General features: G+C 35.0%; 1 protein-coding gene across 11 annotated transcripts in view; it reads left to right on the forward strand.

The window, feature by feature from the left end:
* Positions 1-24118, forward strand: part of RBMS3 (RNA binding motif single stranded interacting protein 3) — a 1178968-nt gene that overhangs the window by 1123805 nt on the left and 31045 nt on the right. The window lies entirely within an intron of this gene.

Consider the following 24118-nt stretch of genomic DNA (forward strand, 5'->3'; position numbering starts at 1 on the left):
AACATAAAATCCAAACCAAGAAGGGCATTGGAGAAGCAGAGCAAGAGATGAAGGCCAGAAGTAGAGTTGAAAGGGCCCATCAGGCAGTAGAGTCTGGCAACTGGGACGGTGGTTTTCAAGCAGAGAACATCGTGTTCTTGGCCACCCGGTTTGCTTGACCAGCGTCTGAAGGGTAATCCTTTTCTCATGTCTCCTGGACTTGTTTAATTATGCTCATGGATGAATATGCGTTTTACAAGTTTAATCGTGAAACAATGAGTTAGCTTTCAGCTGTGAAGCTACTTCAGCCCTCTACGAGAGCTCTATAAATTTTCATTAAGTAAAACATCACTTATCTTTCTCCAAAGTGTATTACCTGTCATATCGTAACATTCCTGTTTTTAGTAAGGATGCGGGACCCTCAGGAAGGTCTTTCGTTTAATGTATATAGCCTTTACTTTGTTTAACACGTGGTGTCTGTTTAACGAGAGGCATCTACTCTTAATAATTCACCAATATTAATAATAAGAAAAGACACAAATTGGAACTTTGCTTCAACTAAGTTTCCCGATTTTAGTTTCCAGAACATAATGAAAAAAGCAATGAAAACATCAAAAGCACTGACTAGATATCAGCCATCGGTCAGACTCTACACATATCATTGAGGCAGAATATCTGGCAGCAAATCTAGCCTTCGAATTCCTACCTAATTCCACAGACAGGTACCATTGCAAGTTCTTGAGCAGGAAAATTACTTGATCAAAGGAGTGCTTTGAAGAGAGTAATCTGGCAGTTTTGTGTGTGCTTGAGCAAGGAACAGTAATTACAGAGAACAGTTAGAAAACCCAGCTGTGATATTGTTAATAATAATAATAATAATAATAATAATAATAAAATGTTAAGATCCCAGCAAGGAAAGGACTGATCTAGAAGTGACAAGAAAAAGAATATTTTGGATGATTTACAGTTGTTTTCCTCTGATAAAATTTAACTGGTGGTTTGACATTTTATAAATTTACACAGCTTTCCTTGCCTCTTTGATCTACTTCTAAATGAAAATAGACTTGGCTTCCTAAAATGGTGTTAATTGTCTGGTGGGCACAACTTGAGTGACTTTCAAAAAATGACATATCTGTTGCCCAGCTGTTGACCAAATCGAGAAGTGAAGCAGGCAAAAGTATTCCAATATTTTTTAGAATATTTAGTTGGTTCCCACTATAGGATCCAATTAAGTTGTCAAAATGTATCAGAGTTCAAGACATCTGCCTGGTACTCTACAAAGACATAACCCAACCTAATTTATTGAATAAATATGTCAAACATTTATTGTCAAACATTTTTTAACATCTCTGAGTGTTAGGCACTACATTCAATTACTGAGCATATACAGATGAATGTGAAAGACCATTGGTTAAAAAAAATATATCATCTAACAATGTTGTGGCTATTGTCGTTTAAGTGTATAAAGTATGTAAAATCTAAAAAGGTCAGAAACTCTCAGGAATAAAATGAATTCTGTGCTGGATTTGGATGGAAAAATAGGAGTTTACCCGTTGGACAAGAGTGGGAAAGGGACATGAATCAAGTGGGACAAGAAATGTAAATTCTTGGAGACAATAAACAATGCGAGGTGCTTAGATGACAGCAAATCATTTGTTATTCTTGGGACAAAATGTTGAAACGGTGGACACTGAGACTGGGCTATGGTTAATCCGACTGTAACACTCTTTCCTCTTTGAGTCACATGTCACCTTATTTTTTTTACTTATTCAAATAATATTTATTGGGAACATACTATGTGGCAATCACTGTGTTGGGTGCTAGGGATACAACTTCTCTCTAAGAACCTAGGATCCACTTAGAAAGTTATGTACAAAAGGTGATTACACCACAGTGTCATATGTGCTTCCATAAGGACAAATAAAATATAAGATGTTTTAGTTTTAAACTCTCCAATAAGATGCCTGCATTCAGAATCTGCTTATGTAACTTATGAGTTGTAGACCCTTGGGAAAATTATTTAACTTCTCTATAGCTTAGATTATTTAACTGAGAAATTAATAATAATTACCTAATAAAATTATTATGAGAATTAAGTAAGTAAAGCTATATAACCTGCTTCAAACAGGTCTTACATTAAATAAGTGTTCAAATGTGATTAGTAACAACTATATTAATCATTCTTTTTACCAGATGCTATGATGGTACAAAGGAAAACCTACTGTCATACAGTAGGAGAAGTCAGAGAAAGTGGAAAAAACATTTAAATAAAACATAAGGACACATAGGAATTAACCAAGTGAAAAATAAGTTGGAGGGGAAAAGGAGGCAGACCAAGGAGGCAGCAGGGTATGGCAAATTCAGGGAACTGCAGATGGTTCAACAGGGTAAGGATGCATAAATAAATAGAGATGGGAAGTAGAAAACAGTCTAGAGAAATAAGCTGGACCACTATCAACAGATATGGTAACTTGAACTTTATCCAGATGGCAATAGACGTACTCTAAAGTTTTAAGTTGGAGAATGACATGACCACTCTGGGTATAGGGGGGGAGAATACAATGGAGAGAGACAAAACTAAAAAATGGGAACCAGAAGTTGAGAATTTAAGCATGAAATCAAGTTGGCATGTGCTCAAGTTGTGGAAATCGGGATGGTGAATAGACAAATTCATGACATGTTAGGGAGGTAGAAAACACAGGACTTAGTAGCTGATTGGATATCAGGATAGAAGGAGAGAGAAGAGTTAAAGGTAGCTTTTAAGTTCTTAGCGACTCAATGGCCTGAGAAGTCACTTGCTGGGATCTAAACCAGAGGAAAGAGAATCAAGTTTGACAGGAAAGAGGCTGAGTTCAGTGTTGTACGTGTTGAGTTTGAGGTGTTTCCGAGGCACCCAAAATGGAAATAATAAATATTTGGATGTGTATATCTGGAGCTCAGAAGACAGCTCTTCGCCAGAGGTGGATTTTGGAGTTACCATGGCTCTAAGTCATGCCACCCAAATAGTGTGCTTAGAGTGAAGTAAGCAGATCCTTGATAATAAAAACGGCCAAAGAAAAGGAACCTAAAATAAAGATTAGAAAAGAGAACTATAGACATAGAAGGAAAACCAACAATGTGAGGTTTCGAAAGAGGCCAAAGCAAGAGAGTATTTCGAGAGAGGCTTGTTTAGTAAGACGTGCCCTGAAAAGAAGCCATTGGATTTAGTTACACAGGTCACTAGTCAATTTGATGGTGCAGTTCTAAAGGTAAGGGCAAAGACAGTGATTGTCCTGTAAGGAAGTGGATATAGCAAATGCCAGAAACAACAAATTTGGTTTTCAAGAGGAGTATAAAAGATAATAACAGAAAACAAATGGAGAATGGAACTGACTGATTTACTGATTTTTTTTTTTAAGATGGGAACTATTTGATCATGATAGGAAGAAGCCCAGAAAGAGTTATAAAGTTTGAAGATGTAAATTATAAAGGAGATGACTGATAGAACAAAGTTATCCAGGAAGCCAGACACTGCTTCTGGAATGTAGGAGGATAGGGGAAAGGGATGACATCTGTGCATGTAGTTTGTAAATGGAACAGGAAGCCAAAGGATTTCTCACGTAATGAATACTATTTGTTTTTATGTGAAGCATTTAGTGACATCTTCTGAGAGTGAATGGAACACAGTCTGGTAAGGGACTTAAAGAGAAAACTGTGATGAGAAAGCCAAGTGGCAATACGTAGAAAGTTTGAAGGGCACCACTGAGGGATCAATGTGAAGTTAGAGACTATAGATTTTTGTGATTCCAATCTGTGAGGATTTTTGATTTTCCCCAGTAGTGATCAGAAGCCAGAAAGGCAGACAGGTGTATTAGTCCAAGGTTAAAGTTTTATTGAGTGGAGTGAGAAAAAAGACAATGTGTAATGATAATATTGGCAAAAGAGTGATTGAGCAATGAACTATAATTTTCAAGATGAACAGAAAGAGAAAAGAGAGCAATAGAGGTTGGGAAAGAGGGAAGAAGAGGGAAAATAGAGACTAGCAGTCTCTATGAGATGTATGAACTGGTCAGAAGTAGAATACTGGAATTTAAGATTTTGAATAATGAACTACTTCTCAGCAACGTCAAGATCAGGAGAGCAGGTGGCCAAAAGGGACTTGACATGACAGAGGTTAAGGAAATCAAGCAATAGGAACATAAAAAGCTGCTATTTAAATGTGGTATTTTTATATGTATGGATTTTGTTTTGTTTTATTTGGTTTTTGATATTAATAAATTGTCGACTAATCATCAGGAAGAATGTTCCAAATTAGAGAGTCACTAAAAGAACATAGTTCTCAATCATGTAACAAAGATAATGAAAATTTTTTCTCTCAGAATTTCAAAAATGAATTTCTTTCCAGAACCCTTGAAATATAGATTTAATTAAAGGCCAAAAAGTGTATCACATCAATGTTTTTTAGGGCGTGAATTGTATATCACCATACAATTAATTTAGTAGTAGAAGGCCCAAACTTTTTATTTTTACTTCAGCAGCTGCATAGTTACTTTAATGTAAATTTGTAAGTTTATCAAACATATGGCCTAAGAGATACTTGCTTAGGAAGTCTAAGGTAAATAGTCAAACGGCGAATATATTGAATAATAATAATCAGAAAAAAAATGGAGCTGAGGCAATAAGGGCACTATCCAAAAGAAAGTGGCTGAAGTTTGTGAAATAAGAGTCTTCTATTTATTTGACTGCAGTCACCTCTCCTTATTGAAGTCTCTGCTACATCTTATCCAATTATACCTATTTCAGGAACAAAGAACAGAAGGTTGGCTTCACATCTACATTTTTAAGAAAAATCAGGAATCTATTCTCTTTTTAGTGTTTCTTTTCCATAACAATTATAACTCTTTAAAAGATCTTCCTATTTTAAGCAAATTTAAAAAAATTGCTTAAAAACATCATTTTTATCCTATTTATAGTTGTATTTTATGAGGCATATATGAAAACTACAGATAATTCATTGTCAAATTTTTGTCTCAGTTGCTTTGAGCTTCATCAGGAAATCAAGCGAAAGACTATCAACAAAGAGCAAAAGTAGAACCAAAAGTTATTCACCTTTTCTAAAAACCTTAGAGTTCAGAATTTGAATCTGTGTTTAGAAAAAAATGAAACTGAAAAAAGTACCCCCAAAAATGCATGACAGGGACCCGTGGAACTTCTGAAACATATATTCATTTTCTGCTATATCCTTCTACACAGCAGCTAAAATAGGTTGAAAACAGTCAATATTATCATTACTACTTCACAAGGTTTCAAAGAAAAAGTGAAACATAAATTACAATATAGTTTCAGTAATGTGGTTGAATATGAAATCCCTAAGTGTTAGATTTCTAGCCAGGAAGTTATGTTGTAAAAATGAAGTCCTTCAGACAGATAAAAAGCTACCAGAAAAAAATAAGCTAAAGGAATTCATCAAAACCAAGCAGGTATTACAGGAATTATTGGAGGGACTTCTTTAAGAAGGAAAAACATATATCTGAAACATGAATAAAGAATGGTAATAACTATATATCTATCATCAAGTACCTCAAATGGAAAAGAGTTAAGTGCTCTAATCAATAGAGAGGGTGGCTAAATGGATATGAAAACAAGATCCCTATATATATGTTGCCTACAATAAACTCACTTTAGATTAAAAGACACACAGACTAAAAGGAAGGGGGTGGAAAAAGATATTGCTGTGATGGACCTAGAGGATAATGCATTGAATGAAGTAAATCAGCCAGAGATGGACAAATATTGCATAATTTCACATACTCATGGAATCTAAAGAACAAAATCAACAACAACAAAAACAAACTCATAAACATAGAGACTATTTTGAGGGCTGCTAGATGGGATAGGGGTTTTGGGGGGATCTTACAAAAGGGCAAAAGGATTAAGAAGTACAAATGGATAGATACAAAATAGTCATGAAGATATAAAGTGTAGCATAAGGAAAATAGTCAACAATGTTGTAAAAAATATGTAAGGGGAAAGAGGTACTAGATTTAGTGGGATACCCATTTCATGAGTTATATAGATATTTAATAACTGTGCTGTACAACTGAAACTAACATTATTGTATGCCAATTATAATTAAATTGTACAATGTAAATATGAGCAACTGTTGATTATATTTCAATAAAGCTGGGAGGGAAAAATAAAAATAAAGTCCTTCACAGAGGTGCTTTCTCAAATTAAATCAAAGTTCACTGTTAAAAATAGTATGTGTTTTTCCATATTGTTTTGCTAGTCAGTAACATCAGTTTGCCTTGGAAAGCCTCATTAATAATTTGGAATTGGTAATGTTCTACCAAATATTTGATTTTGAGCCTATCTTTATACTGCCTCTTGTTGGGTAGGAATTGCTTTATAAAACTATCCCATAGTTTGGATGAGGGGGTGGTTAAGCTACTTCAAAAAACAAAACTATTTTTCAAGCTCTAAACAACATCTGTTTTTATGGATACCATAAGCTAATTACAAATGATTTCCATTTCATAATTAAAAATTAGGTCCATTAGTACCTCCAATTAGCAACAATTAGCTATTAAATTGTATTTACTGTAAAAGATCTGACACAGAGTTATAAGTGTTCCCATAAGACATTCATGAAAATCAGTTTCATTTCTTTGCTCAAATACTGTGCATCTACTTTGATTACAAAATTGCAGTTTTAAGTGTACTAATTAATTGATTTTTCTCTTTTCACTAAGTTCTAATAAGAGAGACTTTGTTCTACTTATTGTTCATTCTTTCAACTAATATTCACTGAGCTCCTACAGTGCTACAAGAAACCAAGCCTAGATGGTATGAAATAAGAGCTACATTCCTTGCCTTCAAAGAACATAAACTCTAACAGAGGACAAGATTATGAAGAACTGTCATAAAACACAGAATGGGACTTTGTATAGAATATTTGTACAAGCATTTAACAAATAGGCTTGTGTTTGCCGTTATTAGGTTTCTGCTGGTACATTTACACTGTTCCCTAGATTATAAAGCAGTCTTGAAAACTTTTCCTGTGGGACCACAATTTTTATTGCTCTATTCAAGCAGTGACAACCAAAGGGGGCTTAAGCAAGTAGAATGTTCTGACATATAAACATCACTGTTATTTAGCCCAATTCTTTGGGGGCGGAGGGATTGGGGAGAGGTTGGGCTAGGAGGATACAAAATCCTATGCCTATCTTCTAATCCAGCAAATTTTTTGTTGTTGTTAAGGTCCAGATAGAAAATATTTTAGGTTTTGCTGGCCATGCAGTCTATGTCATCACTACATTTGACTCTGCCTTATAGGGTGAAAGCAGCTACAGACTGTGTGTAAATGGATGAGTATGGCTATGTTCCAATAAAGTTTTATTTATTAAAAAAAAAAAAGAAGAAGAAGAAGAAGAAAGGTAGCAAACTGAATTTGGCCTCCGACTCTAGTTTGCCCAACCCTGCTCTAATCGATTTATTTTCATGAGCATTCTAAATTAAATATTACTGAAATTCTTTATACTAAGCATGAAATGCTTTTCCTTTAAAGTCAGAATTTTTTACGTTTTTGTTTTTTTTTTTATTTCATGAAATGCAGATGAAATGTCAGAAAAGCAGAGGTGGGAGATTGAGATGAAGATTGAGACAGTTCTCAGTGTCTTAATTTGTACATCATAAGTGGTTATATTACTAATGTGTTAAAACACTTTAAGTATATTCTATTTTTTACATGCTCATCATATATTAGTTTTCTGGGATTTATTTGTATGTACCAGCAACAGGGGAATATCAGCCAGGAAAATCAAATATATATTTTGCTCAATATCCTCTTGGCAGCCTTTAGAATTCTAAATTTTTAGAAATTCAGAGAAAAGGTGAGCGATACATTATCCCTATAGACTTATAGTAAAAATATATTTGACATCTTTGTCATACTGCCTGAACTGATATTGCTATTGCTGTGTGGTTGATTAGTATCCAGTGAAGTTATTCTTGATCTATCAGTGCTGCTTATTCTGTACCCCGACCCCCACCCCCACCCCAGGTTACTGCTTCTCTGAGTCGTGTGTTCTGTTTTGCATTCAGAAGGCGAAGGGAAGCTTTCCTGCTTTTGTATAAAGACCAAACTGCATAGGGCAGGCCTGGAATGGCTGGAGATATGACTGCTTTTTTTGTGGCGAAGCCAGGGCAAAATTTGACTTGGTGATGCAGCACACATATCGAATGGAAAGGCAGCATTCCAAATTCTGTCTTCTTGTGGCCGAATCCCTCAGTGAGTGGCAGCAACAGGCTTAGAGCACACCACTGCAATTGCATACAGGGTCACTTAGTACCTCAGTCATCTAAATGGCAGGAGATATATATATATATATATATATATATATATATATAAAATAGCAACAGCAGGAAGAGAACATTTTCAAGACAACAGTGGATTTTAAAGGAAGCTAATTGCATATGCAGAAATCAGCACATCTGGTACGGACTGGCGTGTGGTTCCCTTTTTAACCAACAGTACAAAGTGGGCCCTTGAGGGTCCCATCAGAGAACCCAACCATGAATTGATTATGGTTCAGCATTTGTCAAAGGCATGCTTGAGACATCTAATACTGGACAGATACCGACTGACAGACATGCTAACGTTTCTCTGGACTCTATGTCAAATTAGTTTATCAGAACACAAAATACCTGAACCTAAGTTTGCATGTCACTATAGAAATGCTTTCTCGGAGTTAAAATTTAATATTTTAGCCTCTTCATTTTTAGACAGGTGATATATGACAAACACTTAAATGTTACTGCTTTTTCGAGGATGCCACAGTGAAAGTATTGTACATTAGTTTGCCCAATGTCCCTTATGCGAAGAAGCAAATGATGAATTACTCCTTGAGTTCAAAGCCTAGGCAAGTATCTCTCTACAGATAAACAGATATACTTCTTTTGAACTGAAAATGTAAAATACATAGTGTAATCTTTTTTCCCTTTTGGCCTTGGTTATCAGGAGAGTCGGAGTCAGATGTAATACACTACTAATGTTCCTAGTAGCACGTTCCCTCCACTACTCTCAACTGTTCAGCGATTTGCTGGTGTTTTTAATTGCGCTTTTTAATATAGTACTTAATTTTGTAAACCCTGCACAAATTCAGTTTGGAAGAACAAAAGCTGTAATTCTTATGGGAAAGAAATGAAAAAAATGCTAATGGGCTCAGGGAAGTTCATGTGCTTATAAAGTCTCAGTGGAAAGATAAGATGAAAGATGATTGTGATTATGAGTTGATCTGATCTAAAAATTCGCAGGCAGGGAATGTTTTTATTTATTTATACACAAACAATTCTGAATAAGAATAGGTATGGTACAATAATTGGAAATGGCTTTTAAAGTCAAGAGCATATATGTGATTCTTGGTCCCACTATTTAATAATTAATTTAACAATGACAACAACTTAAATTTTCTGAAGCTTCCTTTTTCTTTCCTAATGCATTAGCACCTCTATATGTGTACAAATATAAGGATTAATTGAGTCATATCTAAAGTACTTAGTAAGTGTTTGACTCATAATAGATATTAAATAACTGAGATTTGCTTCCATCTTTATTTCTCCACATTCAGGGAACCGTGTTAGGAATTTTGAAGTACCACTAACCTTATTTTTGCCATGATAGAGTGACTTAACCAAAATAGTGTTTTAAAATACTTTCCAAACCCAAATCTGAAAATAGAAGAAATACTAAGGGAGTTCATTTCATAGCTTTTCTATTGGCTGAACAATTATAATACTATTAGCTGAATTAATATAGTAAATAAATTATAAAGTTTTTTAAACAACATGAAAAATAATATTAATGGAAAATGGAAAAAGATGGCAAAGTTGAGCAGTCATGATATTTAGTCCTAAAACATGCACGTGGAAAGAAAATAGAAGAGAATGCATGAAATGGTTATCATATAGATCTTTAATTTCTTTTTTCTAAACTTTTTGACACGTTGCTCTGAAGCTTGTATAATTTGCTAAAATTTAAATAGCATAGTCGTTAAATATACACAATTTTAGGAAATATTTATATAGCAGGAAAACATGGACATATTAATAAACAGATGATAATTATGATTGTGGTGATTATATTGGTGGTAGTGATAGAAGCGATGACCTCTAAAATTTTCTCCACTTTCATTCATTATATCTCAACATTAGAGCAGTTAAGGCAGAATTAAAAGGAGTTTATCTCTTTAAAGAAGTGGCATAAAATCCTTGAGTGATTCCGTAAAGTCACTCTTAATTTTATGTGACTTTATTAGCCACCTACCAGAAGGTGCATCTCCACAACCAATTGACTGCTGCTTTTAAAGTTTTTCATATCGAAGTCACATTTTGAATAGTATATCCTGTTTCTTGCATGCAGCAGTTGAAACAATCAAACCTTCTCAGTTTATTTAACTGAGACTTCTAGTCTCTTGTGGTTTATGGACTTGATATAACACATTTGAAATTTGGATCATAAATAATATACTTTAATTACATTTTATATCATTTAACTTCCACAAGTTGAATAGTTACACATTGATTTGTATGTGTGTGAGTGTATGTATAAAACTCCTGCTGTTGGAGATAATTTGTTTCCCCAAGCTGCTGATCACAAAATACTTATTCCTTACAAAATAACAATGATATTGTTACAAAGTCCATTGCCACCGAAGATATCACTTATTCTTCTTTCCTAACACCAACTTTATTCATTTTAATAATGTAGAATATACCACGAACAACATAGTATTTCTTATCACACCATGATTTTTTACTTTCACTTTTCTGAACCATGCACTTTTGTGTCCTCATTGTGATTTAGCTTTGATAAAATATTGATTGACCTGACCCAGATACTACATATCAAAACTAGAATCACTTCACGTCAAGTTTCCTTAAAAATGGAAACAAAATTTGAAAAAATTGTAAACCCGTCACGCCCTTTAATTTACATGCAATGGACATATTTCATTTGGCAGCAAAACCATGTTGGATTCAGAGTAATGGATTGTAGGCCCCCTTAAGGAAGTCGTAAATTTAATTATTTTATGTGCCTGCTCTGAGTCCAGCAGTCTGCTCAAGAGACTCAAATCTGGGAAAACATATGACTCTAGACTTAGGAAATGGGAATTTCATTCATAATTGAGCAATTATTTCAGCAAAGTAAATATGTAGAGTTAGTTAAAAAAAAATTGTTGTGATTTTTAAGATACTTGTTCTGGAAGGTTAAAGCCTACTAGCCAACTATAGGCAAACAAAATTAGCTTACAGAAACAAGGAACCAGTTACATCAGGTGAACCATGAAGCATCTAAGAAAAATTTGGGGGAGTCTTATTATAGCATTTGAGCTTGAACAGTGTAACTTTGGAATGGGCTTAAGGAAGTGACAGTGTAGTTTACACTGGGTGCTATCAGGAAGTGAGGGAAGGTTGAATAATTGGTTGTCTTAATAAGTATTGTCTAGTAGGTGAGAGGAACAAAGCCAAGCTAGAGTTATCATTGGTAAAAATGACAGTAGCCACTCACCTTAGACAGAAAAAGGAGCTGTTTCTTTCTAGGTTTGCAAAATGTCCTTGTCTCTGTCTTTTATTCGCCACAGTTATCAAGTGTTCTTGTCTGATAAATGTTGATAACCTCTTAAAATTGTTTAATTGAGAATTCTATGACCTTTCTAATAACTACCAGCTAATTAAAGATAATTTGAAAGATTTCCATAAATCCTTTTCTTAACTAAAGGATGATATTTAATATTGCTTGAAAAAAATATAACTAAATATTAAATTGCCTTGACCAAATGTAAATATGAACATGAGATAGGTCAAAATGTATTTTATTCATCACATGCATTGAGTGTGTATGGAATATACTATGAATGCAAGATGATTTTATGTACACGAAACATGCTATGTCAAGTTGCTGTGCTAGTGCTTTATGTGGATTGGTTTGTTTCATGTAATGATCTCAACCAACCAGTAAGGAAGTTCCTGTACAGTTTGCTTCTTTAAAAGCCAAGCTGGACCTTCACTTAGATTTATGTTCGTTTGGCTGTTTTAAACGTTTTGATCTTCTCACGTTCCAGCATGAGTCCTGCTATTTATGCTCAGAAAATGACTACTTTCTCCTTTATGAGAAAATGGATACCAAAACTAATCTAATAGCCTGCAATGTTTTCTCTTTGCTTCAAATGTCTATTTCTTCATTCTCCCTCTCTTCCTATCCTCCAGTATTTTGTAAAGGCTTAGCCCTGATTTTGACAACATTAAACCTTCTTTCCATGTTTTTGATTTCATCTGTCTTCACCATTTTGATGGTCTTACAGCATCGATTTCTCTCTATCCCACATGAATCTTCTTCAGTATATATTTATCCATTGATAACTTTGTCTTCCTTTAAAAAAGGTATAGAGCCTTTCTATCTTGTTTCTCAGGGCGATGGTCTAAGAGTACTTTGTGGGGTTGTTTTGTTTGTTTTCTTCCTGTCTGCTTCCTTGGTTTTAACTGTCATACAGATGACCTCCAAATCTATATTGCTCATTCTGTCCTCTGTTTTGAGTTCCATTCCTGTGTTTCCAGCAATCTCGTAGATGACCCCCATCAACCACCAATACCTTTGGCTGACCCCATGGAAGATCAAACTCTATATCCACAGTTTAGTCTCATAATCTTTCCTCCCAATCCAATTTCTTCTGCAGACTTCCCTAGAGTTCAAGCAACCTCTATTAATATTATTTCTCTAAGCCAAGGTTTTGAAAGTAAAGTGTAGCTATGAGGTTAAGATTGGTCTTTGACAGTGGCTTGGAGTATAGCTCTTATTTTTTAGGTGAGAACCATATGATTTAATATTCAATTGAGCTTGGAGTAGGATAGAAAATCTCATAAATTGTTGAGTCATTTTTCTCCCAGGCAGTTGTGCTTAAAACCTCAGAGACATTTTGGGGTACTCTACCCCATATGCAAACTTTCTTTTTCTTATAAATTTTGCTTATACAATATACTTTGAATCTCTTCTTTCCATTCTATTCTCCAACCTCAGTCCAGATTGGGTACTTGTTGCCTTTCATTTTATTATTGCAATGCTTTCCTAATGTTAACACCTCGCCCTTACTCAGCCTTCACATTAGTAACTTAGCAAATTTTGAGATTAACACTTTGTAAACTTTATCTGCAAGAATATAGTCTTAATATAACAATTGGAAATTACCTTAGTAGGTAACTATCCATCATATGGTTATTGCTAGAAAGAGGGTACAGATTAGATCTCTGCATCTAAAGTCATCTTTTCTAATAGCAACCCTCAAACTTGCATGCCAGCATATTCCAGAAATGCTACACTACTCAAAGCTGCGGGCAGCTTAGAGATATTATTCTATAGCTATGTCATACTGTAGAACCACAGTGTGATGATTGTTCACTGGTCTCTGTGTGAGAGCAGACCTAAAATTTTTCTGAGAAGAATCTTATGCTTCTTGCAGCTAACCTCCAAATACAGGATATTTATTTTGTGTGAAGTGAGTGGGTTCTCTTAAATTATTTTAGCTTCTTCAATTTGATACTACCTATCCAAGGCCAAGTTCGGTTGTTGGTTAAAACATAGGAGCCTATGTGTAACTAGCAGCAAAGAAAACCACATTCCAAGTCCTTGTCAAGAAGTATAACAATTCCAAAGTCATGACTATTCGTATCTTTCAGAACCTTGGTGAAGAGAAAATCAACATTTTCGAGAAATATTTGGATATTATACAGTATATCCATCTCCTTGGTTATTCTAAATTATATCCCTGGATTAATCTGAGAAAGCTGTCTTACCTGGATAACTGTGTCTCACTAACTCCCTGAAAAATAGCTTTTCCTGAAGTATGCATTGGCACAGTGCCATTTACTTACATTTGAAGGGTGTTGTAATAAATAGCCCTTGGAAATTTGCTTTTCTTACTTTAAAGCTATTGTTCATTAGAATGTCTGTTCCTCTCTTGCCTCCATATAAGGAAATAGTCCTCTATGCATCTGGTTTATTTTCTTATCTAATGGACACGGCGAATCGTATAATTCATAGCTAACTAACTCCGATACATTTTAATGACATTTATTTTATCAGCTTTGCTGACTTCATCTTTCTTTCCCTTTGACTCATTTTTCAAACCTATTTGATACTACAATGTTTTATATTCTTTGGAAGTGGCCTTAAATACTTTTTGAGAGAAAGGTGAGTTATAATTAGATAAATAGAGGCTTCTAATGTATTATTTTCCCGGTCAAGAGTCACAACTCAAAGGCTGCAAGAATTGAGGACTCTTAAGCTTTGTGTTTGAAGCTTGCCACAGTATAATCCACAAGCTACTCTTTCAACTGTTTTTCCCACAGTCTCCCTCCACAATTCTATACATTCATTGGTCACAATTATTTGTTGGATGTGTTTGGCTGTGAGCACTTTCTTTTTGGCCTTTGCCCATGATGACTTTCTACCTGGGATTTCTTCCCTGCCACACCTGAGGTTTCTGCTGGTCGAATCTTACTTAGTTCTAACATCTATCTTTTCCATGAATCTCGTATTGATTATCACAGCCAGATGTGATGTAGCTTTCTTTTGAAAACTCTCAAAGTCTCAATTGTTAGCACCTGTTGTATTCTACCTGATAGTATAGATAGATACCTATACATCCCTCACCACCTCATTTTTAGATCGTGGGTCCATGGAGCCTTGTAGGTCAAGGATTGTGCTATTCCTATTATCCCTCATGGTACCAAAGTTCAATTTTTTAATTAAAATAAAATCATTTTTTAAACAAGGACTCATCCTCAATTAAAGACTTTACAATGATTTTTATTCCAAATAAATGTGGAAGACAAAATGCAGAGGTAATACTAAGCTAGTCAGATGCCTGAATTTTCTCTAGCAGGACTAAAATTTAGGACTGTTTTTTCTCCAGAAAGTTACTCTAGATAGCCATCATCCCTTAGCAAGATTATCACAACATCCATCTGACTGGTCTCGCTGAATCAAGCTTTAACTGACCCCAATTCACTCTGCAGTCAACCAGAACTATCTTTCTAAAATAAACATGACCTGCATCGAATCCTCCCACAGCATTAAAAACATCATTCTCAGTCCTTAGTCAATGCAGCAAGGCCCTTCATGATTCCCACACCTCCTCCGCCAGACTCATCTCTTACTACTTCTGTGCTTCAGGCAAAATGACCTGCTTTTAGTTCTGAAATTGGACCAAGCATCCAGGGTCTTTACATAGGTGGAAATCTAATTACTAAGAATAGTACCTCTGTCTAAAATCCTTTTTCCTCCACTCTTCTACTTGATAATGCTAGCTTGTTTTGCAGGGACTACCTCAGATGCTTTTTTCTCCTTGAAAGTCTCCCTCATCCTTCTGTCTTGTCTTACAGTTGTCACTTTTCTTATTCCCTAGGTCTCTGGGAATATCTTCAGCATCACATTTAGCACACAGAATCATCATTTTGTGTTTTATTACCTTTTTTTCCCTCTAGAGTCAAGACTAAAAACTTTTTTAGAGCAAAGACTATTTATATTTACCTTATTACCCAGCAGCATCTGAGGAGGTGTCTGATAAAGCTTTCTTAATTGAACAAGTGATGTCTACATTTAAAAATGCTGATTTGATAGACGTACTTTCTATAGAATCCTAAACTTAACTTCAAAAGATTAAAATAGCAAGAGGAAAACAGAATTCCCAAGAAGTTGGGAAATTTGAATGAGCTAAGTGTAGAGAGCCTTCTGAAAGAGACAGGAAAATCTCATAAAGAAGAACGGGGAAAAAATGTAGAAGGATCTGGAGAAAGTAAAATTACTAGCAAAAGATTCTTACATGAAATAATTTTAAAAACTGGTGGAAACCCGCAACACATTTGTTACAAATAAGACTACTCTTTAGCAAAGCACATATCTGGAAGGTTTCATTTTGTTAATTGTTTTTCCTAAATAGCCATCATATTCATTTATCTTTCTAATTGATTCCCTAATTGATAAAAGTACTTCTGAAAGTACTTTTATACTCTTTGCATTGCCTAGGTCCTCATATGCATACCACTGCAAACATACCAGTCCCAATGACATAGCTTTTTTGCTTCAATTTTTTTTTTTTTTAATTACTGTTTCAGTGGCCCATGGCATGCCTTTTGCAGATTCTCCGGAAGACACACATCCAGGTACCCCATTATCATTGTGAATGGTAATCAGGACAAGTAATGGCCTTTAGCTCTTTTCATTAATGAAATGGAAAAGCACCATACCCAATCCATTAGTGATGCACTATTATATTGAGAGCTTGCTGAAGAAAGGAAGCCAGCCAGTGAACATAGGATCAGTTTTCCTTAACCAGGATTTTCAGCCATGATCAAACAAGGCACTCTTTCATCTAGCAGGAAAGTATGTGCTCTTTTCCTCTCTCACATTCTCATTTTTTTTGGTCCTAATTTATCCTGACAGTCCATAAGGGATTTAAGTAATGTTTTTTAAATGACATTACATTTTTTTGCAGATTAACAGTATTTATAAGGATAAAATAGCAATTCGTTTTTTGAAAACCTTTCTCTTTGATTTTTCTTGTCTGTGGATTTTAGTTTCTTGAATTCCTTACTCTCAAAGAGATATTTTTCCCCTTTATTTTTCTTGTTATAAAACTGGATATACATATAAAATAAGCAGCCATTTTAATTTTTTTATTATTATTCTTTTAGCATTCATGCAGATAAAAATCCCCTGTTATTTTCATTCTTTTAGGAAATTATGTTTGATTAATGGTCTTGAACTTGGCCAGTTCAGGCAAGACTTGAGAGTTTTTTTAATTCCCTGAATTCAATTGAATCATTTTGCCCTTAGCTTATACTTTATAAGGTGTCTGTTTATTTTAAAAGTCATGTCACTGGCATTTGCACTTATCACCCAAGGCATTTAGAGTTCAAGTTCATTCGAAGAGCTAATTCCATGTGATGCTAAAGTGCATATCTATGTATAGGGCCCAGTTCCTAAAATACCTTTCCTTAGAAATTTCATCAAACTGGACTACAACCACTCAGCCAAAGCAAAGCACATTGGATTCATAGGCCTTTTTCTATAATCACTAATTGTATGTGTTAGGAAAATGAATATTAAAGCAGATAACACAACCAATGCATTCTTGTTAAAGCATGGGGAAATGCAGTTTCTGTGTTCATTTCTGCAGTGAATTCCCTTCATTACCTCTTCCTCACCACAGTCCACTCCCAGTAACCAGAAAGGATGACAAGACATAAATACTGTGGTTCCTCTCATACTGAGCAGGATTGCCATGGTAACAACACATCATCAGTAGGGTAAAACTAACCTATCTCATGACAGTCTAATCCCAGCTCTTGGTCTGGAGAAGAGGGAACCAAAATTATTTACAAATGTAACTACGGTAATTTATAGGTGCTTCTGGTCTTTTTACATGGTTACTTCAGGGAGGTCTTACTAATGTCACAAGTTAAAGTTCTATTTTCAAAAGGGCTAAAACTCATATGATAGGTATATAGAGATATATAGATACAGACAAAGACGTGATCACACCATGTCAACAAGCATCTGCCTTCCTCCCTAGCAAATTCCTTTGAATTCCTCTAGTATTTAGGACACTGACTAAATTGTTCCTTTTTATTTTCCACTGGTGTTTAACATAGCTAAGAGGATTACACTATACTTGGCCATTAAGGCTCTTTTTGTGACTGGCAGCATCTAATCCTGATTATTCACTGTGTGTATTTCTAAAATATATAAAGCTAGAAACAGAGCTTTTGACTGAGTCTCCAATTTCAGGCAGGTTGATCTTCATGTCTGTGGACTCACTGTGACTCATCACTAATGAGAACAGTTGTACTTTTTTCTCCTCCTCTTTCTCCTCCTCTCTCTCCTCCCCTCTTTTGACTAGTGCCTATAGAAAGACTCTCGCGTAGCAGAATTGGGAAGAAATTTTATTGTGCATATATTTACAACTGATTTCAATTCCTTTGGGATATATTTTTAGTTCAGATTTACCTCTCTGTTCTTAATGGAAGATACAACTCCAGGGAAGAATGAGAAATTCAGAGTACTCAAGATGAATCATCTCTTAAATTTGATTAATCTTTTCACCATTTATATGAAATATGGGGAACATATGTAAGCAGCATTTCCAAAACAACCCCTAGAATAGCAGATCTAAAGTTTTTGTTTGTTTGTTTGTTCGTTTGTTTGGCAAGGCAACCCTTGGTTGACTTCACAGACTGCAAGGACCTTGTCAGCTTACAATCCCTTATTTTTTATTTTTTATGCCTACAGCACCTTATCTTTTTTAGGTGGTCTCCCATCCAAGTACTAACCAAGCCCAACTCTGCTTAGCTTCCAAGATCAGACAGGATCGGGCTTCTTTGGGATGGCATGACTGTAGACTAAAGTTTTGTAACATTAGAATGACAGGATGGATTAAATATCCCAATATCCAGGCTGCACTCCAGGCCAATTAAACCAGGTTATTTGTAGGTACAACTCAGGCATCAGTATTTCGTTAAAACGTCCCAGGTGATTCTAGTAAAGCCACGTTTGACCCTAGATCCTAGAGAATGCTCCTTGGTCTCATGAGATGTTAATATTATAATTTAAAAAAAAAAAAAAGCTTTAAAGTCCACCAATTTGGGAAATGTAGCAAATCATATTTTTCTTCTTATAGATTCTTATTTACAGTAAATATTTGCAGATTAAAGACTGAGATGTCCTGCAGGGAAAAATAATAATGAATGTAAAGAAGGAAGGAGGGAAAGGAGAAAAAGGAACCCTCAGTCCCAAGGAAAAAAATACATCTTTTTAGTTTGGGTTATTCCATAATTTTTAAAACGTTTACTCAGCAGTGACTTTGTATGTGGAATACCCATTTAAAAAAATTTGGAACACTTCTTCCATGGAATTTCATTTGGGAGATACTAAATAAAAGGATTCCACTGCAAAATCTTTTCTAGCAATGCTTATTAAAGACCTGGTTATATCTAGATTTTGCTTCACTCTCATGTAGCATTTGATATTTAAAATAACTTGTTGAGTTTATCATAAGAGTTCAGAAATTATGCAAAATGTCTGATAGAAATAGGACACTTGGATCACTAACACTATATGAGATTTAGTTTAGGAAGGTTAGCCTCCAAAATTAACAGGACAAAAGAGAAAAATAATGTCTGGAGAAATCTGACAGTTAATAACACTGGAAGGGTTTAGGAGTGCCATTAGTTAAGAGAGTGGAGTGACATGACAGCAGAAACGGTGCCAGGATACATGAGATCTAGTGTTCGGTGGCATGTACGGGGTCACTACAAGTAAAGTAATAGTTTGGAATTATTTAATATTTATTTCTATTACACTCATACTCTGTTTCATATTCTCTTTTTCTAGGTTTTTCTAAAAACTTTATATTTCAGAACTTTATACTTCTGGGTATGTCTAATCAACTCTTAATCTTATAGTTTCTTCATTCCTTCGTCAAAACTAACACGTGTCCTTTTCTCAAGATTCTCCCAACTCTTTCTTGAGAGTGGATTATATGGTAAAATACTGATTTCTGACTGTGTCAGCATTTAACCCAGTGATGCAATCTCAGGCACTGTGCAGACTGTTTCCACATTAGTTGTAAGGCAGATGCAGAATAATGGCAGTCACTCTCCATATGAGTTTCCTAAGAGATATCAAAAAATTCTGCTAATTAGAGTGTCCTAATTAGGAAAAGTTCTTGAGCTGCTGTAAATAGTAATGAAAAATATTTAAAGTAATTAGGCAAATTGGATTTGGATAAACATTAAAAAGGGACAGCCAACTGTTGATGTCAGAGAAGGTCTCATTAGCCATTGAGTTTTATTGACAGGATAAGAGAGAACCAAATGTCTGTGTGACCCCTGGTCCACTATGTTTTGGGCCAGTTCTGTCAGAGCCAATGATGTTGTTTTTTTTTAACTCATTTTCTCTTTTGCCTAATTTCCCCTTTCAAATTCATATGACCTCCCCAACCACAAGGAGTCATTAAGCACAACTCAAAATATTTTAATTTAAAAATAAATTTATTGATTCATGTGTCTGAAAAGCCATAAAAAGAGCTGGCTCAAAAGATGTCACTAAAGACCTGTTTTCTTTTTACTTAGCTGCATGCCATCTACACATTTCACAGTCTCACATCTGAAAAACTCAGGCCCGCCCTGTCATGGCAGTTGAGTGGCTATCTCAGTGCTGACCTCACATACTCACACTATACCATGCAAGAGAAGAGAGAAGGCCATTTTTAGAAGTCTCCACCAAAGACAAGAGTGTTTTCCTTTTGGAAATTCTCTAGTCTCATTGGCTCTACTATGGTTATTACCATCCATTTCTAGACAAGGGTTCAGGATATACCAACTGTGGAGTCAATTACATTCAAACTATATGGTTGGGAAAGAGGCACATAAGAATTCCCAGAGGAAATATGGGTTACCATTGAGAAGAGGAAGACACTGAATGAGGAAGAAAAAATATAGTCATTACACCTGCTCTCTTATCATTATTCTTCATATCCTCCTCTCTAGAATCTACATTTATAACTATTGATCGATTTTTCCTTTTGCCCTCTAGTCACAGTTTAGTCATCAATCCCTCTTTTTAAATGTATCTTCTTATTTTATAAATATCCTTTATAAAATAAGAATTAAGGATATGTTTAAAGAAATTCAAACTCATATTTTATTTTCTATAAGGGTTCATGAAATTCATTAAGGAGGAGATTGCCACTATAAAACTCATAGTATCATAAACATGGTTGTGTTTTCATAAATATTTTTGAAAGATATATGGGAAATACAATTCCTTTGATAAAAAAGAAGATAAAAACAGAACAAAACTCTAGAAAAAAAATCTATAGGTAATGTTCTAGGAAAACAGTGTCCATATCACCTGCGAGTTAGTAAAGGAGTGGCCCTAGGCCATTAACAGGAACTAAAGTCATCTAGGATAAAGAAGTCAAGGGCAGAGGAACTAGGGGAGACCATGCCAAAGGAAAATCAGAAGATAAAAATTAAGAGTACTGTAATAGCAATATTGATTTTTCTTCCTGTTTGACTTTGGCTACCTTTCTTCCTCCATACCACTACCCAAAGAAGAGTATGTATTCCTAGTCCTTTAGTTATTTATATTTGAGGTACATTAGTTTTATTTATTTTTAGTTCTACATCTTACATGCTCCTCTCAATGATCAACCCCTTTATTTCTTACTTTTTCTGTGGATGAGAAGTATTAAGGTTTTAGGTCATTTTTCAACCCCTTTGAGTCAATCGTATTCAATTTTACTTTCTTTGTTTAAGAATGTAACTGGATGTCACTGTTCCTCCAATATTTTGAAACCAAACAAGATTGGCTGGAATCCTCAAATTCTATGGGGAATTCCAAGCTTTCTTCAATATATCTTTAAGTTTGTGAAGACATTATATTCACCTGTGTCTGCTCTCATTAGTCCATATTGTCTTGATACAAATTTGAAATTTACCCCCTTTCTAGTTTTTTCACAAAAAAGTTTACTGAGTAACATTAATAGATTTGAGTTGTGTTCAGTTGTGGAAACATAATGAACATTTAAACAATGTCAATTGAATATAAGGATGCATCTCTGGGCTTTAAATGCCCATTGGCTGCTGGGATTTCACCAGCTCTTCCCTTCCATATGCTCAGACTGACACCGTTGGTGGGCACCTGTCTCCTCCCCCTTCACTCTAAACTCCTCCAGGTTTCCTTTCTTTTCTTCTTTCTTAGAAACACAAGCTCCTCTCATTTTCCCCCTTTATAACTATTCCTTCATGGAGGTTAACTGCCACCCATGCCTTTAGTGCCCTACTGTCCACACCAAGTGTCTTATCGATCTAATTCCAAGAGAAAATAAATGAACATTTCCTGTGTAAGCTGATTTCTGATCCTGCCTAACTAGGATCAGATAATGAAATTTTTGTCTTATCATTAGAATAACACAAATAAAAAAATAAAACCAATAATAACAACAGTTCTCACCAATTGGGTTCTTAATATGTACCAATGATAAGAACTTTGTGTGCATTATTTCACTAATATTTCTCAAAAAACTTCAAAGTATGAATGTTTGTCTCCATTTTACAATAAGAAAAGTAAGGTTTATAGATAAAAACCCAGATCTTTCTTAACCTTTATACTAACCCACTCAATGCAGACATATTTTTCTAGTTTTATTGGCTGATGTTAATATTCTATAGACTTTCATTTTATTTCGTAGTGCCTTGAAAATCTTAAATTAAAAACTGCTTCTAAACCCCCATTGTTAAGCAGATAATGATTTGGAGTTGCGGTGGGTGCACCGATATTCTGTAATCTTATACCAGTGCTCAGATATGGAAATCATTTTGCAATGTATATCAACATCCCTCTCCCCCAAAAGAGGTTTCTATTTTTCAATCTTCTTTTTTCCAGAATACATGATTATTTACCATGAACATCATTATCTTTATCATCAATTTGCTAAATATAAAGCATAGTGTTAAACTAATTTTTAAATATTCTTCAAACTAATGTGATAGACTATGAGTCAACTTCAAATCAGCTTATTGTCAAGCATCTAGATGCCATAAAATAAAACAAACAGAATTCATTTATAAAATAAGGGTATTTATGCATTAGAGATCACCAAAACTACTGAATTAATACATTAATGTGCTCCAAAGCATAATAGTTAGGATACTGAAAAACAAAAACAACAAAAACAAAGATCAAGAAACAAAACCAGAAGAAAACAAGTTCAGTTATGCTGCTAGATTATTTTATGGATGGGAAGTTTAGGTATCTTTCAGAGAAGCTTTTCTGATCAATACCAACAATCAGGAGAGTTATTATTAGGTGTTCATTTTCCCTGTCCATGAAGAAATTGTGAAAGCACTAGTGAGTCAAGAGTAATAAAACCAAAGTTGGCTTCTAATGAGCATTTTTCCAGATTTATTCATTTGGTACAGTTCCATAGAGGGAACATCTGCTTAGGTTTACATTGAACTTGAATTCAAATGTATAGTCTTTCTTTTAACTCTCAAGAGTAAATGGCCTCTAGTAATGAGCAGATGGGGAAAAAGAAGAAAGAATGTTTACAGATTCAACAATAATAGTTTTAGCATTACTTACAAGCAATTATATATCAGGCTTGTAAAACCATCTGAGGCTTCGCCTGGCCTGGCTGGAACTCAGACATGAGCAAATGCTAACAGGTCTCTTACCTTCACCTTCTGCTACTTTAGCCACCCACCTCAAAGACCACACTTGGGACCTAACCATAATGGTTTCTCCTTTGAAATCTTAAAACCATTATACCTACTTTATCAACATTTTGTTCTCGCATCTCGCCTTTTCCAATGGATCCATCACATCCTCCTATTCCATTTCTTTCCTTCTCCAGCCTAGAAGACGTTGCGCATCACTCCAGCTTTTCTCTTGCCAGCATCATTACTACCAACATCAATAATAATAATAATAATGATACTTGAAAACCTTTAATCACCCTCCTAATTCAGTCTTGCTGGAGCTTCTAACTTCACATAGCCCTTTGTCCCAATGGATCGCCATTTACTACTGACCTCACATCGTATCTTTTCCTTTGCATTCCTCTGAAAGCACTTTTTAAAACCCAAATATAGATTTTTCTACATTCTCGTGCTCTGCACGAAAAGTTCTCTGCTCCTCATGTCTTACCTAAAATCTGATTTGTCCTAACATGTCCTTTATCAACCACCCACTTGAATGCAGGCTTTCCTTATTCCTGTGCCCGATGACACGAGAAGGTGTTACCAGTCTTCTAGACTGTGCAAATTCCTTCCTCTTTTAACAATGATAATGCTCCAAGATGCTATCTTCTTCCCCTTCTTTTCGAGATTATCTGTTAACTCCTTGCCAACCTACACATTCAATTTGGCATTTTGTCATTAGTCTCCTCTTGCCTCCAACTCCTGTCTCATTAATACCTCAACCTCCTTGATTCCAGTGACCGTCATCTTCTGCTACTTCATCCTCTGCTACTTCAAAGACCACATTTGGGACCTAACTATAATCGCTCCCCCTCTGAGACTAAAACCATCGTGCCTACTT

The sequence above is a fragment of the Rousettus aegyptiacus genome, unplaced genomic scaffold (assembly GCF_014176215.1).
Source record: "Rousettus aegyptiacus isolate mRouAeg1 unplaced genomic scaffold, mRouAeg1.p scaffold_m13_p_4, whole genome shotgun sequence".
In the NCBI taxonomy this organism is placed as follows: domain Eukaryota; kingdom Metazoa; phylum Chordata; class Mammalia; order Chiroptera; family Pteropodidae; genus Rousettus; species Rousettus aegyptiacus.